We start from the raw sequence: 26,396 nt of genomic DNA on the forward strand, positions 1-26,396 counted from the left end.
ATTTTTGAACAGGTGTCCACAGATAATTTCTTTGAGATGATGATTTAGGAGTATGTTTGAGGAGAATTTTCCAGAAAATGAGAATTTGGAAAAAATGTATTTGAGACAGAGAACTTGCAGAATAATATACACTTAGGGAATAGCAGATTGTGGCACTGAGTGTGTGTGTGTGTTTGCACAGACCCCTGCAGTTGGAGGGTTCACAAGAAAGATAAAAGAGAGGCTTGATTGGGACCAAAGTGTGAGGACCCTTGTTCACCTTGCTAAGGAATTTGAGCTTTAGCAGGACAACGAGGCCACATCATAAACTTTAAAATGTGAGAATGATAAGCTTTATGAATCTAGAGGGTTTGCTGAAACAATGTCACTGTGGCACTGGGGGGTGGCTAGCATTAAATCATGTGCTTCTCTCAATAAACCAAGATCTCTCCAGTTTTCTTCCAACTATCTTGACTGTCCTGGGTTAATTAAACGGCACATGTGCGCTGAAAATAACAACACTGCTTATGGAAAAAACCAGACTTTGAAGTGATTTGCAGGTTAAAATTGTGCAAAATCACACCCAAATTCATTAAGCAAGTTAGTCTTTTATGTTAGCACATAGAAACCATACCTGTGAAGCAATCAGTGACCCCACGGGCTTTTTTACAGAAAAATAAAGAATTCAGAATACCACAAATTCTTGAGTATACATTCCTGACATAACATGTCTTATTCCTAAAAATAAAAATATGAGTCTTACCCAAAGCTAAATTCATTTAAAAATGTCATCTAATGTTTCTGTATGTACAGAAAAATGCACATATACATACAGAGAAAAATTCACTGCAATTATCTTGGGAGATGAGGATTCTAGAGAACATTCACTTTCTATTTTATATGCATCTATGAAATATTTTGTCTTTGAATTGCATTTAAAATCATTTTAAAAACAATAAATATAACACATTTTCAAAATATCTTTTTAAAAGTGGGATCATATTTTACAAACTACTCATTGACTTGTTTACAATGGGTCTTGCATCTTGTTCCAAGACAGTGTCTACACCCACGCCTTTTAATTATTACACAACGTGTGTATAACAATGTTTTTTTCCCTTTCTCTGTTGACAAGCACATTTTATTGCTATTTCAAATAGTGCTGTCATGAACATGATTACACAAATCTCTCTGTGCAACTGTGGGAAGTTCCCACGGCTATGGGGTGGAAATACAAATTGTTTTGGAGAGGTAGTGCTATTGGAAAAGTAGTTATATACAATCTTCTTATGTTTTTAGTAATTTTTGGCACATATACAGAGGACTTTTTCTTCCTGAGAGCTCCCAAAAGGTTGGAAATGCCAAAGAAGTCATCTTAATGGAGTCTGTCCCATTATTAGCTGGTGTCCAATACCCTCAATTGCCTTCTCCAACATCCTTTCTGACTCACTGTTACCATGCAGAAGCTTGAAAGTTAAAAAGGACATTTTTTCAGATTCGCCGGAGACTAGAACATTATTTAGGTTCCGTCATACTCTTGTGAGAATGTTTAGAAACTGAATCAAATATAGGAAAAAGCCAAGTTTGAGACATACGTTTTGCTGGCAAGGCTCAAGGCCGAGGTGGCAGCTATAGCAGTGACTTCCCAATGTGGTGGGTGGATTCCTGATTCAGCAGCTTCCGGGAGCAGCAGTGGCATATTTCTGGATCACGGCAGAGTAGCCCGGGACTGAAGTCAGCAGTAATAGCAGCAGATTCATAATTTGTCAGCTTCCCAAATCTGTGGTGGTGGTTTACCTGCTTGGTGCAAAGGCAGAGTGTTTCCGGGAGCTACCAGTCGTTCCTGGGTGTTAAGAATAGAACTGGTCCTGTATTCCTTCCAATGATTTTGTCAGTTCTCAATTCTTAATATAAAATGTCTCATTATTTGTATTATGTAGGGCAAGGGTTAGCAAACTTGGCTGGTAAGCCAAAGCCAGCCCATTGCTTGTTTTTATATAGCCTTCAAGCTAAAAATGTTTTTACATTTTTTTTTTTTTTGGTTTTTACATTTTTAGAAAAAAAAAATCAAAAGAATCAGTTTTTGACATGTGAACATTATATGAGATTCAAATTTCAGTGTCCATAAATAAAGTATTGGAACACATCGCTTCAATACATTTGCATATTAGCTATGGCTGTTTTTGCACTACAACAGCAGAATTGGGGAATTGCACCAGAGACCATATGGCCCACAAAGCCCACAGCGCTTATTATCTATCTGGCCTTCTATTCAAAAAGTTTGCCAGCCCCTGATCTAGAGTGAATGCTCTTTGTTCAACTGAGCCCTGAGTAATATAGATGCTATTATATTAAGACACGTAATAATGTGGTGCCACAGATGGTAAACCATACATTGATTTTGCTTAAATTTAAGTCACTGATGCCTTTTCTATTTCTTACATCTAGTCTTGGTCAGATAATTTTCAACATTAGAGTACAAAGAGTTTATAAAATATAGAGGCCATCAGTACTGTACACCAACTATTTGTTTCTTCTCACGGGCTTGTGACAAAATTGTACTTCTGTGCTCCCTTGCTGTTAGATCTGACCATGTGACTTGATTCGGCCAAAAATATTTGAGCAAAAAGAATACATGTCACTTTAAAGCTGAAGTGTAAGAGTCAGTGCGTGACTTAACTATGTTGTCTTTTTCTGCTGTGACAGTTACACACCAGCAACCTTGAGATGAGCTCAGGTCTCTCTCTGAGTAATTATGCTACATCCCTCAACTCTCATGGATATAGCAGCAGTAAGAATTAACCTTTGTTGTTTTAAGGGAACAAGATTGGGGAGTGTTGTTACTGCAACATCCTGACTGATACCTAATTAGATAAATTGGGTTGATGTTTTTAAATTATTTAAGTCAGACATGCAAAATATAAAAGTGTTTTTTTCCATTTCTAAAATATAACACATGTTGATAAGAAAATCCCATCCTCACTGATAGCCGCGAAAAATATCAGAACTTGGCTAGTCATGAGTAACTTTGTTCTTTGCTGTTTTTTAAAAGTCTTTTTAAGTTAATTGAGCTTTTGTTGGGTAAATAAATATTCAACACATCTAAAACTTAAGGCCCTACCGAGGATATCTTTTACTCTCAAGAGATGTATTTTTCTGTTCCTTACCAAGCTGGAATCTAATAAAAGAGGGATCCCCAAAATTTATGGTGGAAGGGACTATCGGTATGGTGGAAAGAGAGACTACCACTCTTTCCAAACTGCTTTTGCAATGCATTGGCTGGTCTTTTTCCTGGGCAGCCGGCACTGATGAGACTAGCTTATGGCTGGTGTTGATTGGGTGTAAGTGCTGAGATTTGGGCACGGTGCTGAGATACGCTGCTGAAGCACGTGCAGAGTTGCTAAGTCCCTATGTGCTATGATCTTCTCATCCTTGCCCCAGGTTCTCTGTTTTGTTTTTTTGTTGTTGTTATTATTTGTTTGTTTGGTTGTTTGTTTTAGCTCCTCTTTATTTTCCTGTAGAACTGTCAGTTGCTTTCTTTCACCCCCTTCAACACCTGAAGAACTCAAGGAAGCTTTCCTCAAGTTCACCTTTCTTGGTTGTTTTCCTATTCTGTAGCCTGGTGCTATATTCAATGTAGACCCAAAGAGACAGCTTCTCTGAAAGACTTGCCATTTTCCACAGGCATGTCTAGGATTCTCCAATGCCTATGTGAACATTTCTATGCCCTTTGCTTTTTGAATTTTAACCAGTGAGAGCAAGAGAGTCCTCGTGTCTTATTCCTGCAGTTACCTTTCTCTGGCCCTCACTTTCACCTTTATTTTCCAGACTCAGAAGGTCTTTCCAGTGCCTCTTCTAGCTGGTAGGAGTTTCTCTGTGCTCCGTCTTCTTCAGTCCTGGGATTCATTCTCCACTTCTTTATGGCAATACGAGATGAAAGGACAAAGGAAATGAAGATAGCTACCAGGAAGAGAATACATATTTTAGAAAGTATTTCAGGAATATTTATCCTTATTACATTATTCTTAATAGTCACAATCATTAAAAAAAAAAAACTAGTGGGCGGCGCCTGTGGCTCAAAGGGATAGGGCGCCAGTCCCATATGCTGGAGGGGTGGGTTCAAAAAAAAAACCAAACAAACAAAAAAAACTAGCCCTATGTATAATTAAATATAAAGTGAATTATCTTTTCAAAATTATGCCTTGGAAACAGTAAAGTTGTCTTTGGAATCTTTCATATTAAGTAGTATCCCCTCATTTTAACAACGTAATTCTATTTTGGAAATACACTTACCCAAAATGCTGATGTGATGAAACATTTAAAAAGAGACAAATAAATTGGTATTAACGTATAGTTAATAATTATTACTGGAGTATTCTTTGATAATCACAATTTTTGGATATAAACACGCCTTTTACATAACACTTTAAAATGCAAAAATGTAATGACTAAGTTATCAAAATAACTATCAAATGAATATTTGTGCCTTGGGATAAATTTCTAGCAACCACTGTATGTGCAAATTATAAAAGAGCTTTATCTCCCACACCTTATATGGAAGGAAAAGTTATAAGTTCTCCGATTTAGATGGCTCAAAATATATTCCAGTTATAGAAAAGATACTGAGGTCTAAAGGATACTCTTTGGAAAATACTTATTATTATATTCAGGCATTATAAAGTAGTCACGCAAGTGATGAATTTTAAAATAATTGTTTTGCAGAGTGGAAGCATAAAAAACAGTGACATTCGTTCATTACTGTGTTATTTAATATGTCATTTGAAAATCATGTGTAGCAAAATACAGACTCTCCTTGACTTACAATGAGGCCATGTCCCAGTAAGCCCATTGTAAGTTGAAACTATGGTAAATAAAAAATGAATTTAATGCACTAAAACCTACCAAACATGACAGCTTAGCCTAGCCTACCTTAAACATCCTCAGAACACTTCCATTAGCCTATAGTTGGGAAAATTGTCCAACACAGAGCCTATTTTATAATAACATGTTGATTATTTCATGTATAGAGTTGTCTGCCAAAGTGGAAAAAGATGAAAATTCAAAACCTAAAGTATCATATATATTGAATGCCTACCACTTTCATATCATCACAAAGTTGGAAAATTATAAGTCAAACAATCCTACAGATTCCATCTGTAATCATAAGTCAGGAAACTTTGTAAGTCAGAGACTCATCTACAATTAAATTTTACTAATAGATCTTAAAACTATACCCCTAAAACTATGTATAATCAGTTTAGCAAACAAAACAAAACAAAATGAACAAAAAAAAAAAAAAAACTCCTCTTAGAATCTTCTCTTTGGAAAATGGGGGATCATTTTTTGTTCAAGTTTGGTAATATTCAATAAATTACAATTTTAAGTCTCTCCAACCAGTATTCGTCTGTATGAATGTAGCTTTTGCTACTTAGGGATGCATACGCTTTTTTCAAAGTAACCAAATTCTTGTTTGGATGACCATTCTGTAGTTAACAAGTTTGTTTGTTTTTTAAGTTTTGATAATTCCTATATATTAAATTTCAGGCTAGCATTTCTATCTTCTGTTAACAGCATTATTAGCAATTATCACCTAATAAAAAAATACTTTTCAAATCTAGATATGCTGGAGGACAATTTTATTCTCCTCCTACTTGTTTTGAGACACAGTGAGCCCACTGTAAGTTGAAATTATTGTAAATCAAAAATGAATTTACAAACAAACCAAATCTCAGGCAATTCCAGTATGATACTCACTGGGTCCCAACCAGTTTCTACTGAACCTGCCTTTCATGAAATTACACAGTGACCTCTGCTCTTCAGAATTTATCCCAAAGAGTAGTTTTTTTTTTTTAATGTCATTTTAGTAAAAATAAAGAATCTCTTTGAGAGAGTATATGAACGAAAAAGATAACAAGCAAAAATGTCAAGAACGTGAAAAGGCCCTATAGAAAGCAAGGAGAATTTGGTGAGAAACCAGCTTGCAGTATCTAAAAATGTGATTCCAAGTTTGGAACCACTTTCACTTTCCAGAAATGGCAAATTTCTGCTCAAAGAGGTCTTGCAAACTTAAAAAAAATACATATTCTTAATTATCAATCTGAAATAAACCTAGAAGAAAACATGCATTTCCTAAATTCAGCCATACTTTTTAAAATTGTTCATCCCCACAGTGCTTTCTACTTATTATAAGAACCTCCCCATTGTTTTAAATTTGGGAATCGACAAAGGGACCTTATTTCTTCCTTTCCCAAGAAAGCCAAGGAGAAATATGTTCGGAGACTTGCTCAGGGTCACACAGCTAAACCAGAGGCAGAAAGGCTGGGACTGGCCCACGGTTGGTCCCGGCCCAGGATCCTCTCAGCAGGGCTGCACCACTAGCTTTAGTTATATTCAGTTATGTAACAAGTGTCCCAAGTTCTCATCTAGATTCAGCAACATTAGCAGGAAGGATGCCCAGTAACAACCCTCATCTAGAATTCTAAGTCAGCAGGGCAAGGTGACAGTAACTTAACCTCAGCAATTTTTTCCCTCTTACTTTTAACCCAAAGGGTGAACACATTATTCTAAGAAGCAACTGCCCCGTGGCTAGTACAGCGCATTATACTCTAAAAGCTGATGGTTAATTACAGTGGCTACTATTCTAGGCCTGGTGAACGGGACTCCACATGGTAATCATTTTGTACAATTTCCCATACAGCAGAATTCAAATCTACCTTTTTTTCTACCTTTTCCCTTTGTGCCCGTGTGGACAGATGCCGAAAGCCACTTCTTTACGCATGCTGAACGGATATCTCACTCTCTTATCAGGGCAACATCTACATCTTGGCACACGCTAAGTAAAAGTTGCCTCAGCAAATTTTTAGTCATGTTGGACTTAGGGATTAAAAAGATCTGATCGTGTTTTATTGTGTTCTTTGTGATTCATAGCTAACGTCTGGAATTAGCAACATAGGAAAGAGAAAAAGAAGTTGGCTCTAGAGTTTTTCATGTCATTGGGGATAGGCTTTTGAACGTCTTGACTGACGTGTATCGACAAGCATAATGAAAACAGATTTTCGAGGTCTTATTCACATTATAAATCACTCTGCAAGAGTTCACAGGGTATGTTGATACTTGCTGGCACTGGAGGAGAATATTGAGTTACGTGAGGCATTTCCTAGCGATGTGTGAACTATGTAGTGAAAAATCATGACTAAACAAATGTGCTACCTTGGTCACTATTAGAACAAACTGGTTGATCTACCTCACTCTCCCTCAACTTCTACAAGGCTACACTCTTCTACGTCTCCAGCTTCTGTAACAACATCTTTACTTCTCTTCATGATTCTCTTCCCCCCAAAGAAATAGGGTTCCCCACCATTCAAACTGCGGTGGCCTGTCTGCTTTTTTCCTTATGCTTTAACTCTCTTTAAGCTGCTACCTATTTCCATGGTCATGACCTTTGCTGCCTTAATTTCAAACTTTCTAAGAAAATATTCTGAAATAAATTTTTTTTAAAAAGAACTGTTAGGGATTTAGTCCAACCTTTTTATTGGAATGATCTCTACATCTAAATTCTCTCTCCCAGGGAAGGGGGAAAGATGGGTGTGCTCCCACCTAATGGGCACAGTGTAAGCATATATGGCACACCGCCTGGGTACAAGACACAACTATGACAGGGACTTTACCTGACAAACGCAAACATTATAATCTGTTTGTACCCTTGCATTAATCTGAAATTTAAAAAATAATAATAAATAAATTCTTTCTCTTAGAACAATGTTCAAGTGAATATTTATTTCCACTACAAATGACTGCACCTCAATTCAACACTACTAAAACTAATCACTGCCAGGCCAACCCACCTCACCATCTATCCAAACAACTTTCTCTTCCCGGCTTTTCACTAACTTGCCTCCCTGGCTCTACCTTTCTCCTGGCAGAGCAGCCAAACACACTGTTACCAGACTAATCTGTCCGAAGAGCACCCATTAGCCTGCTAAAACCCCATAAAATGATCTTCTAGTTCCCATAGCCAGGACTATTCAGCCTGAAATACAGAACCTGCCAAATCTGGTCTTATTCTGTCTTCGCAAACTTTCTCTTACTGGTGCTGTACATGGACTCTCTACGATAGTCTCCTCAGAGCCCCCACTATACCTTGAACGTAATTCACTTGCCTTCTTGCCAGGAACTCCTTTTCTCTCATTGTTTCCTGATATTTAAATTTTATCTCTTTTTTGGTGCTCAGACCAATCCCATATCTCTTTTTTGGTGCTCAGACCAATCCCATATCCTTTCCAAATGACTTCTCCTTCCTCTGCCCTCCCCTGGCTTTTTGGTCTGCACCACTTTCTAAGCACTGATTATTCATAGCCTTATATTGTTTGTTATAATTTCATTTATCTTCATATCATCTCCCCAATAATTCATATGCCTCCTGAGAACCCAGGCTATCAAACAACTTATGCATCTTCATACTTCTGATTTTTTTCCATAATAAAAGTATCATTGTTTGTTAATATTCATTTTTATTACTATTAAACAATCAGTATTTAGAAAATGTATTCAGACCTATATTGAATCATATATATACTGCCATGAATTAGTCAGATGAAATCTGAATACAAGCAGAGTTTTCAGTTGTGTAAAGTAGAAACACAAAAATTTAATGTCTAGCATAAGGTAAAAAGTGACACAAAAAAATGATAAGTAAGATGATGAGACTATTATTTCACTAGTTAGAATGCATACAGAGGAATTTAAAGGGAGAGGGATGAGAAAGATTTTTAAATGCCTTGATGGGCCCCCAGGGGATTATTTGCTAAAATAACTGCGACAAAGAGAAGCCATCATGTCCAGCAATCAACCCGAAGTACGATACTGTGGAGGTAACTTCGTATTTGTAAAAATAATAGATGTTTGCAAACTCAAACATACTTGTAAAAGTGAATAGAGGTAGGCTAGTTAGTATTGCATATATTTTTTCCAATGCAATATGGGTTATGTGACTTCAAGTCTGTGTTTTCCCTGCCAATCTTGCTGACACCTCTTCTGGATTTACTAGCTCAAACATATGACTACAAACCCACCCCGTATTAGGTCATCAGCCTGTTTTACTGGCTCTATCTCTTTTGCAAAGTAAATAAAATGTGTGCTGTTAAATTTTTTAACTGTTGCCATGGAAATTTCAGCTTCAATGTTACTAGTGGCTTGTGCTTTTTAATTAACAGATCATTTGATTTTTATAAATATGTGCCTGACCTTCTTAATATCATTTTAATTGATTTTGTTTGAATGGCTTTATTTCTAAAGCTGTAATCAATATGATTCCTAGAAAAAAGGAGCAGACCAAAAACACTGGACATAAGCCATTTTATAAGATGTCTTCCTGCTTACGCAAATTATTTAGAAGACAGATGAACTTTCAATTATTCCACTAAATTATATTTTCCAGTATACTAAATTTATTTCAGTCTTTTGCAGCTATAAAGCAGTCTTGCCTAGATCATACCAATGGTTTCTCAAACATATGTTCAAGAAATACTTGTAAAATAAATGGTTCCTGTTAATGAAAACAAAATCTACTAGTGCACGTGGTTGAAATCCCTGGCACATGAAAAATAGATGATTATTAAAACTTACTTTTACAATAAGTCAGAGTAGTGTTAATGTTAAGTACACTTGCCTTTAAAAAATGCTCATTTTAGTAATCATGGTTGAGCACATGTTAGAGAGAACATAAATAGAAGCTATCAGATCAGTGAAAATATTCAGTTTTCTTCATTCCTTTGATGTACTTGGTTTCCTGTGTTTTTCATTTTTATGGAAATTTGTATTTGTTGAGGACTCTAGGAAAAAGTAACTATCAACTATAATATGAGATACAAAGAAAATAGCCACTGCAAATGTCCCACAATTTGATCCTTATTTACCCCCCAAAAAAATTCTTCTGATAAATTAAATTATTTATGTGTAAGTCAGAAATGTGTAGGGAAGAGAAGGGAGCAATTTGGAGGGACAGGGAGGAAGAGGATCTATTCTCATGGCTATGAGGATATATAGAGTATTGATTTGGGGTCAACTTCTCTGGTTAATGGGCATGTACAAGTCTGTTAAACACTGGCAGATGGGCCAAGTATTACAAATGGGTAATGAGAAGAATTGAACATCACTTAGAGGAGTAAATGTAAATAAGGCTAATACATTCTGTAGGCTTAAAATGAATTTTGTTAAGTTCAAATATTCTCAAAAACCATTTGTCCATCTGAAATAGGCCATCTTTAATGTTCAATTTATCAAAAGATACAATTTGAAATATCTTTATTTTTCAGTACTATATCAGGCCATGGAAATTTTGTCTATGTGAAAAATACTTCAGTGACTAAAGGAAATAAATGATTAAGCCATAGAAGAAGACGATGTGCATACTGCTAAGAAGTAGCCCCTCTGAAAAGGCTTCATACTACATGATTCTAACCATAGGACATTCTGGAAAAGGTGAAACTACAGAGGCAGTGAAATGATCAGTGGTTATGAAGGGTTCCAAGGGAGGGAGGAAAGAGATGAACAGGGGAGCACAGAGGATGTTTAGGGGAGTGAAATTATTCTATATGAAAGTCCTGGTGATACAGGTTATTATACATGTGTTAAATCATAGCACTATACAACACAAAGGGTGAACCTTTATATAAACTGTGGACTATAGTTAATGTAGTGATAACGATTTGTTAATTGTAACAAATACACTACAGGAATGCAAGATGTTAATAACAGAGGAATCTGTTGAGGGTGGGAAGGGTATATGTGGAATCCCATGTACTATTTATTCAGTTATTCTGTGAATCTAAAACTGTACTAAAGTCTATTAATTATTTTTTTAAAAGGCATTTTCATGTGTTTAGTTCACACTATTTCTACTAAAATAAGAATCTGGTCCTCCCCACCCCCAAGAAAAATAGATTTTTTTTCTCTTCCCAGATTAATTTTTTTTTTTCGGTTTTCATCCTAAAAATTAGAAAACATTCTGGGATGTGTTTGTTTTTAACATTCACTTGAAATTTCAAAATGACATCTGCTCTTTTTTCATGGAAAATCATTAAATGTTCTTAGTTAAATAAAAAAATAGGATGACAGTGAATGCATCATTTTAGTGAACTGAAAGTTGGCTCGGGTACTGAGAAGAAGTAAGTAAATGGTTAAGATTATAAAATGGAAATTTTTCAAATTTATACCATCCCTAAAGTAATGGGGGGGTCTGACAAAAAGATTGAGTTTGTATAAATTATAGTTTTTTAAGTAAATGAGGTCAGAGAGAGAAAAAAGAAGTCTTTGAGAAAACGTGTGCTCAATATTTAAAGTCTGTGGAGCCAGATGGCCAGGAAGCAGAGTGAGACACTTTCACCTTTTGTCTTCTTTATGTTATGGCTCTGATTGTTCTTAACAATCCCAGATGTCCCTTGCTTTAAACCTCTTTCTCTTCTCTTTCCTGACCTCACATCTTCTGTATTTCTGGAAAGGTCCGTGGAATTGCCTTTCCCATATTGTGACTGGGATTAAGTCTTTAATGATGTGTTTCCAAATGACTATAGCTCTTTACTCGAAGGCTATAAAATAAAGATCACTTTATTTCTATTTTCCGCCTTCCCTAGACCCACTCTTAAAAAGATCACCTACACTGGCTTAATTCATAATCAGAAAATAATGAAAATGAGGTCACCCTAAGATAAACTAGTGCTGTGATTGGTGTGATTTTACTTATAGCATTCCATCTCCAAAGCATTAAATGTATATTTTGAATTCTTAATTTTTAACTCAGCGTTAAACATTATCATTCACATCAGACTTTCCAACATGGTTTTGATTTAATATTTCCTTAACCACATAAAATGTCAACAAGGCCCTTGAAGTTGCAGTAGTTTGGCAAATAGTAATTAAATCACATAAGCTAGTAAATATTAAAGTGAAAACATTTAAATAAAAGAGTAAAAAGGATTTGGCACTACAGAGAGAGGGATGTTGTAGATAAGATTTATAATATAATTAGCTAAATATCATTATGTCATTATATAATTGTATATAGGTATGAAAGTAATTTTATACACATATATATAAATGTATGTCTGCGATGCTTTATAAAATACTATGGCTGTTGAAATCTTGAGAATATAAAGTTGGTCTATAAATGTTTCAGCAAAGCAGCAATACAAGGTGATTAATAGAGGGCTGTCACAAGGTAGCACTCTAGTTATTGTTCTTAAGGTTTGCTGTTTACCTAAAATTGCATAACAAAAATTTTAAGAGGATAAAATGTTGCCTAAAATGACAAAACCAAGATCACTTTTAGAGCAACTTTGCAATGAAAATGAATGTCTTTTTCCCAAGAAATATAGTGTGTGTATTCCCACACAGTGGTTTTTTTTCTGTTTGTTTTAGTTTTTGTTTTTTTTTCAGTTTTTGGCCAGTACTAGGTTTGAACCCACCACCTCCGGCACATGGGGCTAGCACCCTACCCCTTTGAGCCACAGGCGCCGCCACACAGTGTTTTACTCCCAATATATTAGTCAGACAAATATTGCTCTTGCTGGAACTATGACATCAGTTTGTATGTTCTTCTTCCTGTCCAAAAAAAAAAAAAAAAAATAGCATTTACTTCTCAAGTTGGTAGTTTCCAGGACTTTTGCAAAACAAAAAAATTTTTTTACATATTAAAATCAGCTTTATTTCTATTCCCAGTGACACATAATTTTAAAATATAGATCTTTTCAGTAGTTAATACTGGAACACATGGATATGAGTATTTTTTAAATGTATCTGAACTCTACATCACACTGCACACAAATCATTCAACTTCATCTATCCTCTTAACACGAGATTTTGGTTCAAAAGAAAGTATGATCCCATATCATCCTCCAAAAAACAATTTCAGATTTAAGCACACACTTTTACTCTTTTTTTGTTTTTATTGTTTCTAACTAAAATTTCATCATCTAAAATAAAAGCAAAGTAATCATATAAAAACCATTGCTTCCAAAGCAAATATTTCTCTAATAAGCATTAGACAAACCATTCATCTCCTGATGATTGATGGGTCTGTCTATAATTATAAAGCCATTTCTATACTATAATAGATTAGCCCACACCAAAGGGGACATGAAACACTTAAGATAGCAAAATTGTAGCAGGACACTAGGCCTTTGAAATCAGCCGTGATGTGGAGGAAGGGGACAGGAACCACGTGTGCTAGTGATGGTTGACACAGCCCATAAACAAAGACAGTCTAAATAAGATAATAATCTAAGAGTGTTCCTTTGAACTGGGAATGTAACCAGAGAGGAAGAATGCAAAACTGGAGCTGCCTGGAAAGGGGCAAAAGTTTGCACAACAAAGAATGAGGGTTTGGGGTGGGGTGTGTTTGTGTGTGTGTGTTAATTAAAGACTCTGAGTATTCAGGGAGTCAGCCAGCATGAAAACTCATTGACTAATGCTAGCATTCCAAACATTTAAAAATAGGTTAAAGTGTTCATTCACTGCAATCCAGAGGTTATTTTCATACTACACTGAGAACTTTGGGATTCTGGGAAAGCCATGGGTGCCCATTGCAACCACATAACCTCTCTCAGTAATGACACGGATGAATTTTTACTGGCTTGCCAAGATATTTTGATGAAGGAAAGCCACATGGTTATTAAACAAGCAAAGTTCTTTAAGAAAGTACAAAAGAACAATAGAACATCAGCTTCGGCTCTGTACCCAACGGGCCACATCTGAGAAATCCTGTCAAACGTGCTCATCCTTTTCTGAGGGAAAACACCTCCCCGGCAGCCTGCTTTCCTCACACAGGATACCAGTTCGCCCAGCCACTGCTGATCAGACCAGATCAGGGCACCAAACACAAGGTTGGTAGTAAGTGTGATGTGGCCTGAGGCAAAAAAAGGATATTGCCCAAGAAGATTTCTTCTCCGAATGTGTACTGAGAAACACTGACTGAGCCCATGAATGTGGGAGTTAAGACAGACCAGGTAAGACCAAAACATGGAAGACACAGCAAAGAGCATGATGAGATATGTCTAAAGTGAAATTGTCCTGGAGAACTATGAATAGGCAGAGAAAGTCAGTGAAATGGAGAGAGCAGAGCAGAATGCCAAGAGACAAAGACAGTCTATAGCTTGTATCTGGGACTGCCCTGGCCAGCATCCACTTCCAGTGATAGTTTTAGGCCACATGTAGACCTGAAGGAAGTTAAGTTTATAGAACCAAAAGATCTGAGTGGAACAATCAGCTTAGCATCCTCATGAAAACAAAGACTCTAGAGCAGTGTTTTTCAACCTTTTTTATCTCACAGCACACTTGGACCTATAGTTAAACTTCCAAGGCACACTTACATTATGTTGATCAAATAAAAGAGTACAAAAAAAAAAAAAAAAGATACTCATTGGCTTTGAACATGAATGCCTTTCAAAAGTAATTTAATAATCTTTAAAATTTTTCACAGCATACCTAAGATCCTCTCAGAGCACACCACTGTGCCGCAGCACACAGGCTGAAAATCACTGCTCTAGAGTCAAGCTGCTTGGTTGACATCCCTGCTCATTCATGGCTGGGCAACCGTAGCTCTGTGGTTAGGGTGCCGGCCACATGCTCCAGGGCTGGTGGGTTCAAACCCAGCCCAGGCCTGCTAAACAAAAAAAAAATAGCCAGGCATTGTTTCAGGCACCTGTAGTCCCAGCTACTAGGGAGGCTGAGGCAAGAGAATCACTTGAGCCCAAGAGTTTGATGGCACTGCACTCTACAGAGGGTGACAAAGTAAGACTCTGTCTCAATTAAAAAAAAAACCCTGCTCATTCACTTGCATCATAACACTAGCAAGTTACTTACATGCTCTGTACCTCAAATTCTACCCTTATAAAGTGAGTTTTATGATAGTATTCACCTCATAGGTGGATGTGAGGGTTAATGCGCTAATATGTGTGAAACCAACATCTACCAAGAGCTATATAAATGTTAATTACTATTACTAGTTTTGAGTGACAAAATTCATAACACCTGATTTATGTTATTTTGACCTCAAAAGACCAACATCTGAGTATTTTCCCTATTATCAGGAGGAGGAATTCAATATTGGGCCTGAAAAAAGGAAAGCTATTTCCCTCGATGGATATTCAAGCTGTAAGACTCACATAAGTTTCTATGACATGTCAATTGTTTATGTTGCTCTTTACTGATAATTTCTAGCAAATTCTGCCATGATACTCAGCATCCAGTTTTCCACAAAAATATTCATATGGTTTGCGTAGAGTTGTGGTGGATACGTAGTAGCACATGCTGACGACAGTTCAGGTTACAACCACCTCTGCCAGTTTTTATAACTATTTTACTCAGACTGGATCTGACATGTCTTTCACAGAGGTGGGCCAAGCAGCTTTCAAAGCTAATTGAGAAACAAGGCTCATCTTCTTAGAGTTAAAACATTATTTCATTATTTTTTATATGAAAACAGATACGAGTATCTTATGAAATGTGTGTGCATTTTGAAATCTCACATTGAAATTTTAAAGAAATTGTCAACTTCTGGCCCAGATACTTGGGAATTTTTTTCAAATTCTGATGGTAAGAGTTTAACTTGACTTTACCATTAGGAGTCCCTTGAGAAGCTCTGCTGTAGTGGATAACACCTCCTCCTTTCACCACCTGTGGGGTGGGAAGACTCAGCCCACAACACTGGCTAGGGTTCTGAACTTTTTAATTAGACTTGGCCTTTGACCAGTTCATGTGAATTCTAAATTTCAGTCCATTCTTAACTGTAAACTTGAAACTTCAGCCAAGGTACTCACCTGAGGGTTAACTGGAGCAATGTGCCGCAATCCAACCTCTAACAAATAGGGAGTTATCAACCAAGAACCAGTGTCAGCATTTCACGCCTCCCGGCATTCTTAGTTCTACACTTGGATCAGGATTGAACGCATGCTGGTATCACATTTGCTGGGTTCCTCCCAGAACTGTTTTCCTCTCTGATGTTTTAATATTCTGCTTTTGACTTTTATTGGAGGCCTTTATAAGAAAGAGCCGCATGAGGCTCATTTCTGTATTTGCTGTGAAATTGGTATAAGGACATTTGTCCGTTAAATTACTCAATGTTCCCTACCTAAGTCCCACATGAGAACTTGCTCTGAGTTTAGTACCAGGAAAAAAAAATGTCCCTTCCTTGAGAAAGTAGTAAATTTTCTTCTTTTCTATTAGTAAGTTATGTAACCCATGTGTTTCCTGTTTTTTTGGCTTTGGGTGCCAAAAAGAATACAACTAGTTTTTATGTGCAATTGTACCCACTGAGTTGGCTTTTGTAGTTGGCATACTTAATTCTTCTTTTTCTTAGCCTTCTTTCTAATTCATTACAATACTTTTATTGTATAGATTTTTTTATGTAAGCCTCCAAAAATTCATATTGAAAAGAAGGTGAGTGTACTCAAATCAAATTTACAAATATATTGTTGTACTTGATATAGATTTTCTGGATATATGCATATATTTTGTTCTGTGTCATCCAATGATATTAGATTCAATAAGATAAATACCTTGTTAAATGTATAATTTAGTGTAATTTAATCCTATGCTTTTGGTAAGATTTCCTTGACAGAAAGACATAAATCAGGAAAAAAAGAAATCTTAGGGGAAGAATCACCATAGCCATAGTGAAAATAAATTCATTCATCATATTATTAAAGTACAGCATTCATTCAACAAATGTTTAATATTGCCAGCTTTGCACAAGGCATTACACTGATCACTGTGAAGAAGACAACTTGGATTAAAAAAATGGATCACCTCCCAGGAATTTATGGTTTGATAGTTAAGAACCAGGGTGTTTCCCATCTTAAAGGCAGAATGAGGTATTGCATGTCCAGTAGCATCCCATGCAATAATGCAAGGATTTTTCTTTAATTTACAAGGTTGGAAAAGAAATCTTATAAAGATAAAATAAAATTTCATCATGGAAGAATTTTGTCATAAAGAGAAGAAAAGCTTTACATAGAGCTTCCTTCAAAAGGAGTTATTTGCTGAAAAAAATTGAGAAGTTAAAGAAAAACTACTAAACATGACTTTATTATAATCTACAAGTAACTATGCGTGTAGGATTTCTTTTATTTTAATATGAGCAACAGTTCTCCCAGATAACACTTTCTTAAATGCTGAAGGCACTACTGACAATTCTATGTGGGCTGACAACATAAACATTTTATCAGTGTCCTAAGCCCCTGCGCAGGAAGTAGGGTCATGGGAATATTTTCACAGCTTGCCATTGGCCTTTCAAGAATTGAGGGTTGAAGGTTGCTACAATCATTTGCTTTTCATATTCTGCTTGTCTTTTTTCATGCGGTGAATAATGCAAGAGTCTGGAAACCAACGCTGGGGTGGGGGTTTTGCCTAGAGATCTGTTTAGATTAGTTACCAAGCTTCCCAGCTTGTGGTCACTGAAGGTCAGTTGGTTGATAGCTAAAATTTCAATTGGAACCTTGTCATATAATCAGGATTTAAAGCCCAGCTGAGACTTTGTTTCCCGTGAAAGGGGAGGTTGTTTTATGATTAGTTTCAGAATGTTAAATTAGGTGTTGGCAATTATGAGCCATTTTGGTAGCTTAAATTGTACTATAGAAACACCTGTCCAGAATAGCAAAGGAAGGCAGGCTAAAAAAAAAAAAAAGAAGAAGAAGAAAAAAAGCTGAGTTCTCTTGTAAACTGATTCTATTATGCATGAATAGTCCTGCTTTTATTATCAAACCCTAGAAGCCACCCTTAACCACTCTTGAGAAAAAGTGCTTTTTGTATTCCTTACCAGTGATTCTCAAGAACAAGCAGCATAGGAAAGATGCCTTTCGTATGTGGCACAGGGAAATGATTTGCAAAAAAATGCTCATTTTAAAAATGACTGAAATGTTTTCCAATTTATTTTCAATACCGTTTTTTTTTTTTTTTTTCCTTCCAGGAGTAGTTCTCATGTTTTTAGATAAAGACTATGGAAGACCCTTGAAACTGCGCCCTAAAGTGGGCCAGGTTTAAGAAATTCATCTGCTATTACTACAAAGGAGATTCGGTGCCTTCAAGTAAGAGAGAATTGAGGGAGAAAAGAAGCTGTGAATAAATTTCAAAATCGGTAACATTCTCATTAAAATAATACATCAACTTTTCTTCCTTCACAGGCCACGCTGGGATAGGACTTAAACAAGGAGCAAGCAGTGGAGACACTTTATGAGTAGTGACCATATGTATAATATGTGGTAGGGTAGATTTCTGCCTCTGGCTGAGCTGGAGTAACAAGGACTGACTTCACCCTCCCGCCTAAAACAACCAAACCAAATCAAATATGTGAGACAATGCTTTGCAAGACACTGGCTGTCGGAAAACGAGCTAAGTGATCCTAAAGAGGGGAGCCCATGATTGCCTGCAGCTTGTCACTTTGAGAGACTTTCCAGGCTGTAAGGCAGGGTAGGGGGGCCCAGAGGAGACTGGCAGACTCCTTGAGATGCAGAGATAAGAACCGAGAGTCTGGGGAGACCAAGGCAATTAGAGTTCACTAGACAGAGTACTGGAGAAGAGAGAGAAGCACAAAGAAAAACAACCCAGACATCTGCTGAGTTCTTCTCAAGTAGCCTTCAGCCTAGTACTAGTCAGCACGTGCATGTTAAAAACAAACAACAAAAAGAACTACTGAAAGCTAAGGAAACCCACCTGAAAAGATTAGGGGAAACAGTGCTTGGGACGCGCACACAGCCTGGAATGGTGCCTGTTCATGATGGTCAGACACACTGGAAATGTCATAAGTCACAAGGCATTGGGGACAAAACTCAAAAGGATCCTAATCAGTCCTAGTAAACATTACTCTGGTCCCCATCTAACAATTTTTTTTTTTTTTTTTTTTGAGACAGAGTCTTACTCTGTCGCCTTGGGTAGAGTGCTGAGGCATCCTGGCTCATGGCAACTTCAAATTCCTGGGTTGAAGTGACCCTCTTATATGAGCCTCCCAAGTAGCTGGGATTACAGGTGCCCCCCACAATGTCAGCTAGTTTTGCTATTTGGGGGGTAGAGACAAAGTCTTAATATTGCTCAGGCTGGTCTCGAACTCCTAAGCTCAGGTGATCCACCTGCCTTGGCCTCCCAGAGTGCTAGGATTACAGGTGTGAGCCACAGGCCCAATTCATCTAACAATTTTTAAAAGTAAGACCTGAAAATGTCAAATTGTTTCTGATAAAGTTCACTATGCCCCAGAATGAAACTCAAGAACATTTATAGGAATACAAATCACTTGAGTTCAAATCCCTACTTTGCCATCTACCTGCTGTGTGACCTAGGCAAGTTACTTAACCTCTCTGATACTCTGCTTTCTTCATCTTTGAAATAACTATAATGAGACCTCCTTCATGAGGTTGTTTTAAAAAGAAATGAATCTCAATATATGCAAAATGTTTGTACATGATAACCTTTCACTAAATATTACATAGGAATGTCTTTCTAAATATATATGTAAAATACATAAATTTTGTATACATAAGTACGTATATCAAGATTTCAAGGCTGGAACGTGTAAAATTCATAGTATCTGACATCTAATCAAAGATTACTAGCATATAAGAAGGGAAATATTAATACAATAAATAGTGAAGTCTGATCAATCAATTGAAATTGACCCTGATGTGTGCAGGTGTTAGAATTAGCAGATAAGAGTATTAAAACATTATGTTGTATTCCATGTGGTCAAAATGCTAAGTTGATACACTGAAGATTTTTTTTTTTTTTTGCAGTTTCTGGCGGGGCTGGGTTTGAACCCACCACCTCCAGCATATGGGGCCAGCTCCCTACCCCTTTGAGCCACAGGTGCTGCCCCAATACACTGAAGATTTTTTTAAAAACTTAAATTGACTATCTAGAGATGTTCTAGACATCTCTGCAATTGCAAATCTATGATGTATAAGATGAAAAGTACACTGGATTTACAGTAGATCAGATGTCAGAGAAGAAAAGACTACTGAACTTGGAGACACCACTGTAGAAACTATTCAAAACAAAACACAGAGAAAATGACCAAAAACAAAATGAACAGAGCATTAGTGATTTGGGGGGCAACTTACCAAATTGTCTATTTTAAATATATGCAGTCTATTGTTTGTTAGTTATACTTCAATAAAGCTGTTTAAGAATATGAAATATGACAGTACCCAAAGAAATTTATAATCTAGTCATTAAATCAGGGGAGACTTACAAATAACATGATGAATAGCAGCATAGACTGTTACCACCTTAAAACGCCAACTTAAATGAGCAATTCAGGATAGTAAATATATGCATGCATAATGATTTTTACAGTTAAAATTAAATTATTTTTTCACATAGAGAACATTTTTAGCATCTTATACTTTTAATATCTTAAAGTTTTCAGCATGTGATAAGAAATCTAATGCTACTGAAGTAACATTTGGAAGAACCTCTTTTAACCTTTGTGAAGTACATTATCTCAATTCACATTTTCAACATACAATTAATTTTTTTAGAGATAAAACTTTTGAGTAGATTTAATTGCCAAAATAACTACCTAGAAAATGGAAATAACCTTCAATTATGAACTATGATCAAAGAGAGCTTTTTTCATTTTTCACATTGTTTCGTGAAATGACTTTCCTTCCCTCCATCACCTTTCAAGTAACTTTGACATAACATTTGTTTTTCATTACTAATAAAAATACTTTCAGTTGAATACAATTTAATGAGACAAAGCCTTTGGTCAATTCTAACACAAATAGATTTATATTTGGGAGAAAAGTGCATCTACCCTGTTTCCCCAAAAATAAGACAGTGTCTTATTTTAAGGTGTGCTCCCAAAGATGCACTAGATCTATTTTCAGGGGACATCTTATCTTTCCTGTAAGTAGGTCTTATTTTCGGAGGATGTCTTATTTTCGAGGAAACAGGGTAGGTGTTAAAATGAAGCACTCTGGTCTTGATATCACTCATGTTTGCTTTGGCCAGAACCAAATAGTGGGCTATTGCAAGGTATGAAGGTTTAAGAAATCTGATTTGTAAATGGGTGACAAGGGAACATCTCCTGTGGTTAATCCACAGATAATATATGGATCTTTCTAGCAGGATTAGAAAATCAAATCTATCTTATTCACATGCCATCCTCAAAGACCTTGCCTAATTGTTCCCTGTATAAATTAGCTTCTGGAAGATGAAAAAGAGAAAAATGGATAAAGAACTTAGAAGTTGTAGAATATCAATTAAAAGTCCTTATCTCTGAGAAATGCTTTTGGAAGATTAAACAAGATTTTATTTTGCCATGTTTTCTTCATTCTAAGACTTCATCAATTAACTGCACATTGCACCATCAATTTAAAGGATAGCTTTTTACTGTAAATGGCCACATAGATTGTAAGATAAATCCTAATATAGGAAACATTTTAATCTTTGAATCAAATAGGTTTTATCATAAATAATCAGAATTTTTACATTTAAATGCACTTTATACAAATATGACAAGAGCACCCTGAAAGTAAAAAATCAGATTTTTATTCACTTCTCTTCTAAAGATAAATTTAAAGACAGTTTCAAACATACATTATTTCACGCCTAAATTTATTTATTTTCAGCTCCTTTTATATATTTAGAAATGTTATGGCCATGGAGCAAGAGAAGGCATGAGTTTCTAAGTGAAGTTTTTACTTGGTACATTGAGTTGTTAATTCATTTTTAAATAATTGTTTACTGAAATTTGATTCTATTTGAAGGCGGATTCTCCCTCACAAGGTTAGCTGAGGGTTCATCCTAAATTGCATGGGGAACTCCTTTGTGTGTGTAACTTGTTCATAAAAGTAAAAAATGAGAAAAAGATTTAACATATTTCAAAATTAGAAGTGAAGTTTATAAATTGATACCCCTTTTATTAAGTATCAATCAACGATCAGCTCACTGGAACTTTAATATATACAAAATATTTCCCTACACAACAAAGCACTAAAAGCTCTAAATTGGAAATACTAATGTGCTGAACGTGAACATTGGAAATTGTTTACTTTCCTTAAATAAATGATGTCAGTATTGCTGGCGATATCCAGAGAGTAAAAATATTAGAGGAATGGAATGGGAATGTGAGACTCCCGGGGCCTCTTGAACAAGATAGAATCTATGAAGAAGGAGATTTTGCCTCTATCTGGCTGAAATACCTTAGAAGTGACTCATTCAGTAGTCAAATAAGGCAGTGTTGGGTCTAAAACTAATCTGAGGGAAAACAGTGCTCTCCCATCCTTCCTTTTCAGAGCCTGCCCCGCCTCTGTTTTCCTTTGTTCATGAAGGTTCTCTCCATTCCATTACTCTTCTGTTTTCTCACTTGGTTCCCATCAGTGCTTCGCTTCACGCTAATTGCAATTCCTATGAACTTCCTCCAAAGTAGTTGGTGCATGTAATTTGGAAGCAGGCTCCTAAATTCCTAATGCTTGGATTGATTTTAAGTTTCTCATTAGTTTACTGTCAGAGTTAGAATGTAAGCAGGACTTTTAAAATTGGGGGGAATCTCTACTATCAGCCTCGAGTTTGAAGGTCATGCTTTATTCTGGTAACAATGTGGATTACCTATTTTATTTATTTCACGGTTTTGAGAAATTCTTCCAGGTTAATGTATACAAGATTCTGCCTGTTTGTGCATTTTTCTGGAAGAAAATGCTCATATCATATTCTGATTAGTTTTTGGTTTTCCCTTCCCAAAAGGATAAAAATCATGGTTCCAGGAGCTTCCTTCACTCAGCTACAATTTATTAAGACTGTTACTTGCCAAATGTTATGCTAAATATTGAGAAGCAGCAATGAGAGGCAGCTCCTGTCCTGAAAGAGTTTATTGGGGCAGACAATCCTCTGTACAGATCACCATAATCTAGTGCAGCAAATTCTGTGATAAAAGTTTCTGAAGTTCTTTAAGGACAGAGGACGGAGAAGCTCAGTCCAGGAGAATTTAAAAGTTGATCCAATTTGGGACAATGGGGAGAAGAAGGACTGTTTTTGCTCCATCTCTTGTATCTCAAGTGTGTTAACAACATATAGTCATTGGGAATACAAGACCTGATAATCTAGTCTCTCATCAGCATTTAAAAAGAGAGTAGCCTAAATGTTCATTGGCTTCAGAGATTCTACTGACTTCTCTCTTTGAGAGTGTCTCTTCCACCTCTCGGTTACTTCCAAGTTTTCTACAGTACTATTCTGCATGCGTTTGAAACCACTACCCAAACATTCCTCACTGGCTTGCTTATTTTGTTTTTGCTCTACTGCTAATGACTCTCACAAAGTCTGTGCTCTGTTGGGCACCACGGGCTGCCAGTGGGCACTGGTGATTGCTCTACTGCAGGCCCAGAAGTCCAGGTCCTGATCTGTCTCAGCATTTCCCCCTAGAGCTGGGCATGGCCACGTGGGCCAGAGGACTCTACTATTCCTCAGAAGATGTTACTCAAAAAGTGGTCACTTATCTGTCCTGCTACTGTTCTTGCTACCACTACAGCTGGCAGTGAAAAAGGCAAGCTGTGTGGCTGCTCTAGACCTAGTCTTCTTCTCCATAGCCAGGCATATGGGGCACACACCTCTGCTCCTTCACGTCCCTGTGGCCAGGCTTTGTATGTATATCTCCTCTTATCGACTTGCACCTGCCGCTTCTCACAGGCCTGCTCTTGAGCTCCTAAAGGAGAGGTGGAAGTGTCTGGAGTTCACAAATCCTCTTTTCTACCCACGACCCCTTGTCCACTCTGTAGCCAATGACTAACTGTTATTACAAGTAGACAAAATTCCAGGCCCCTTGCCTCAAGCAAGGCAATGTCTAAGGTGCAATTTACAATCCCGAGTTCCCCACCAGGGAAAGCCCAGGCTGGGACTTTAACTGAAATCCCACCTTTGCTTGGCCTTTTCTCCCCCTCACATAATCTGCTTTTCCTGTTCCCTTTCTGATTTACACTCAATAAACCACTGACACAAAAATCCTTCGCATCAGAATTTGCACTGTAGAAACCCTGTACCGGGTTAATTCCATCCCCGGAAGCCCTGGTTCTGGGGAAGACATTCGTCCAACCCCCCAGACCAACACACACCATATTGCATGAGAGAATTTTCTGGGATGTTTGACAACTATCATGTTTTTCTCCTTTTGGGGGAGACAACATAGCTGATTCTCTTAGAGTGTGGCCTTGTCCCAGGGCACCAACAAGGTAACCTCAAAATTGACAAAGATTACTGTTTTCAGCATCTGGATTATACAATCTTACCCTTGGTCATAAGACTTTTTTTCAGAGTCTGAGCTGAAGTGGAGGGGAGCAGCCAAGAGTAGACAAATACAGCATAAGGAAAGGTTAGGATAATTTGATTATGACTGCAGAGCAGTATTCACTGCTGTGAAGAGTAGGAGATCCTAATGGGCTTTCCACCCACCAAAGAGTGTGAACTTTATCCTGTAGACACCAGGCGTATTGAATGAGGTAATAATAGGAGGAAATGTATTTTAAAAAGAATAAAGTCATAATGGACTGAAGAAAGTGAAACGGGGAAAGCCCTAGATGTACAGATTGTGAAGTCGCCCACACATGGAAATACAGCGGTGGGGTCAGGAAAGTGACGGGAACAGGGTGCAAAGAGGCATGTGAAAGATCTGAACAGCAGCAACCAGAAATATAAAAGGACCAAAATCAGAAATAAGAGAAACTTACCCGGGGGTACCAAGGGCCCATCTATTTAGAATGTAAGTGTTGCAGTGCCTTTCAGCCCTGTTATAAAATTAATTTTAATACTCAGTGCCAAAGACAAATAGCAGAGAAAAAGGAAGGTTATAAGTAAAATTATTTGGTAGATTCATCTTTGGTTATGTATCACTGCCATGTGGGTGAGAATGGATAATGCCTAAAGCAAAACAAAATAGGCAAAGAATGAAGGGTGCTGGCAACAGTGCGCATGGGCCATTGAACCATGGAGTCTAGACTGAGCTGGAAAGGCATCGATGACAAGAAAATTGTCTGATCTGGAGAACGTAAAGGACACACCAGGCAAAGAGCAGAGTAAAATGGAAGTTCCAGAGACAGTACAAGCCTTCGGAAACATAATGACAGTGAGGAGAGGCTCAGCAAAGGCAGAGGATGTGTGCTGTGGAAGGAGGTAGACAGCTGGTGGGCTTGGAGAGCTCGGTAGAGCTAATAAGCTCACTGCACATAAATAGGGAAGGGGCAGATGCAAGAGGATCATTGAAAGGCAAGAATGAAAAGGTTAATGGAAGGTGAGACACAGAATGACAGAGGGAAACAAAAGCAAACCTGGCACCCATGTTTTTCCCCTGAAAGTAGAAGGATAGCAGCTATCCCCTAAGAGAATGCAATGGATAACTGGGGAACAAATGTAAGTTGAGAGGGAAATGAAATTAGTGTTAGAAGGGAGGAATGCAAGTGGAAACTTCCCCTGGATTGCTGAAAATACATATTTTAAAATATAAACCGAAATATTATCTAGGCTAGGCCCACAGTGTCCAGTATTTGAATCTCAACAAACTCTGGTTTTAGATATTCACCCATTGTCACTAGGACAAAGTCCCCGACACTATCTAGTTTTCCCCAATAATTTCCAAATCAAAATCTATACTGTGGTCATGGAGAATAGTTAAAACATAGCAGGTAGACATAAAATACTTACCTGGGAACCTTAAATCACATATGATAATTTTCCTAAGAAAATTTGCCCTGTAAATTAATAAGCAGCTTTTGGGACTAGATATTCATTTATACATGTGAGAGTCGGATCTGTCCAGGGGTGGAGAAAGGAAGAAGACTGCCTTGCCATGCTTATAAATTATAGAGCATTGGCTTAAACCATAGCACAGATCTGCTTGGGGAGTTAAGAGGATGCTGTCTATGGACAAACACACCATTTCTACCGTTAGAATACTTAAAACTCTAGGCAGTGAAGTGACTTAAAAATATATCTTTTCTATGGGCCTGATGAAGTTAATTCTCTTCAGAAACCTAGATTTTTAGTTTCCTCTTCAAAGCAAGACCATGCTCATCATATTGCAAAATAATTTGTTCATCATAAGTACATATGAATTAGTAATTTATGGTTTACAAATATTGTCTCTAGAGCTCTTTTCTCATCCACAGCACCGGATCGTTATTAGGCCAAGTCCATGAGCTATATCTGCTAATTCTGAGGCTAATTGTAAAAACATGGAGACTTTTCCCTCAATCCAACTAACGAACATTTCTTTTTTTGTATCTCAATTATTTCTTTTGTCTTTCTCTACCTAACACCACCAGAGCACAGCAAAGTTTTACAGTTCTTATTAGGAAAAGTAAACGTGTTTTTCCAGATGAGAATAATACGCTGGTTTAGTACATTGTTCAATATTGCATTAGTTCTTCCATTCAAAGCACAGGTGCAAT

Source organism: Nycticebus coucang, chromosome 16, assembly GCF_027406575.1.
Source record: "Nycticebus coucang isolate mNycCou1 chromosome 16, mNycCou1.pri, whole genome shotgun sequence".
Classification (NCBI taxonomy): Eukaryota; Metazoa; Chordata; class Mammalia; order Primates; family Lorisidae; genus Nycticebus; species Nycticebus coucang.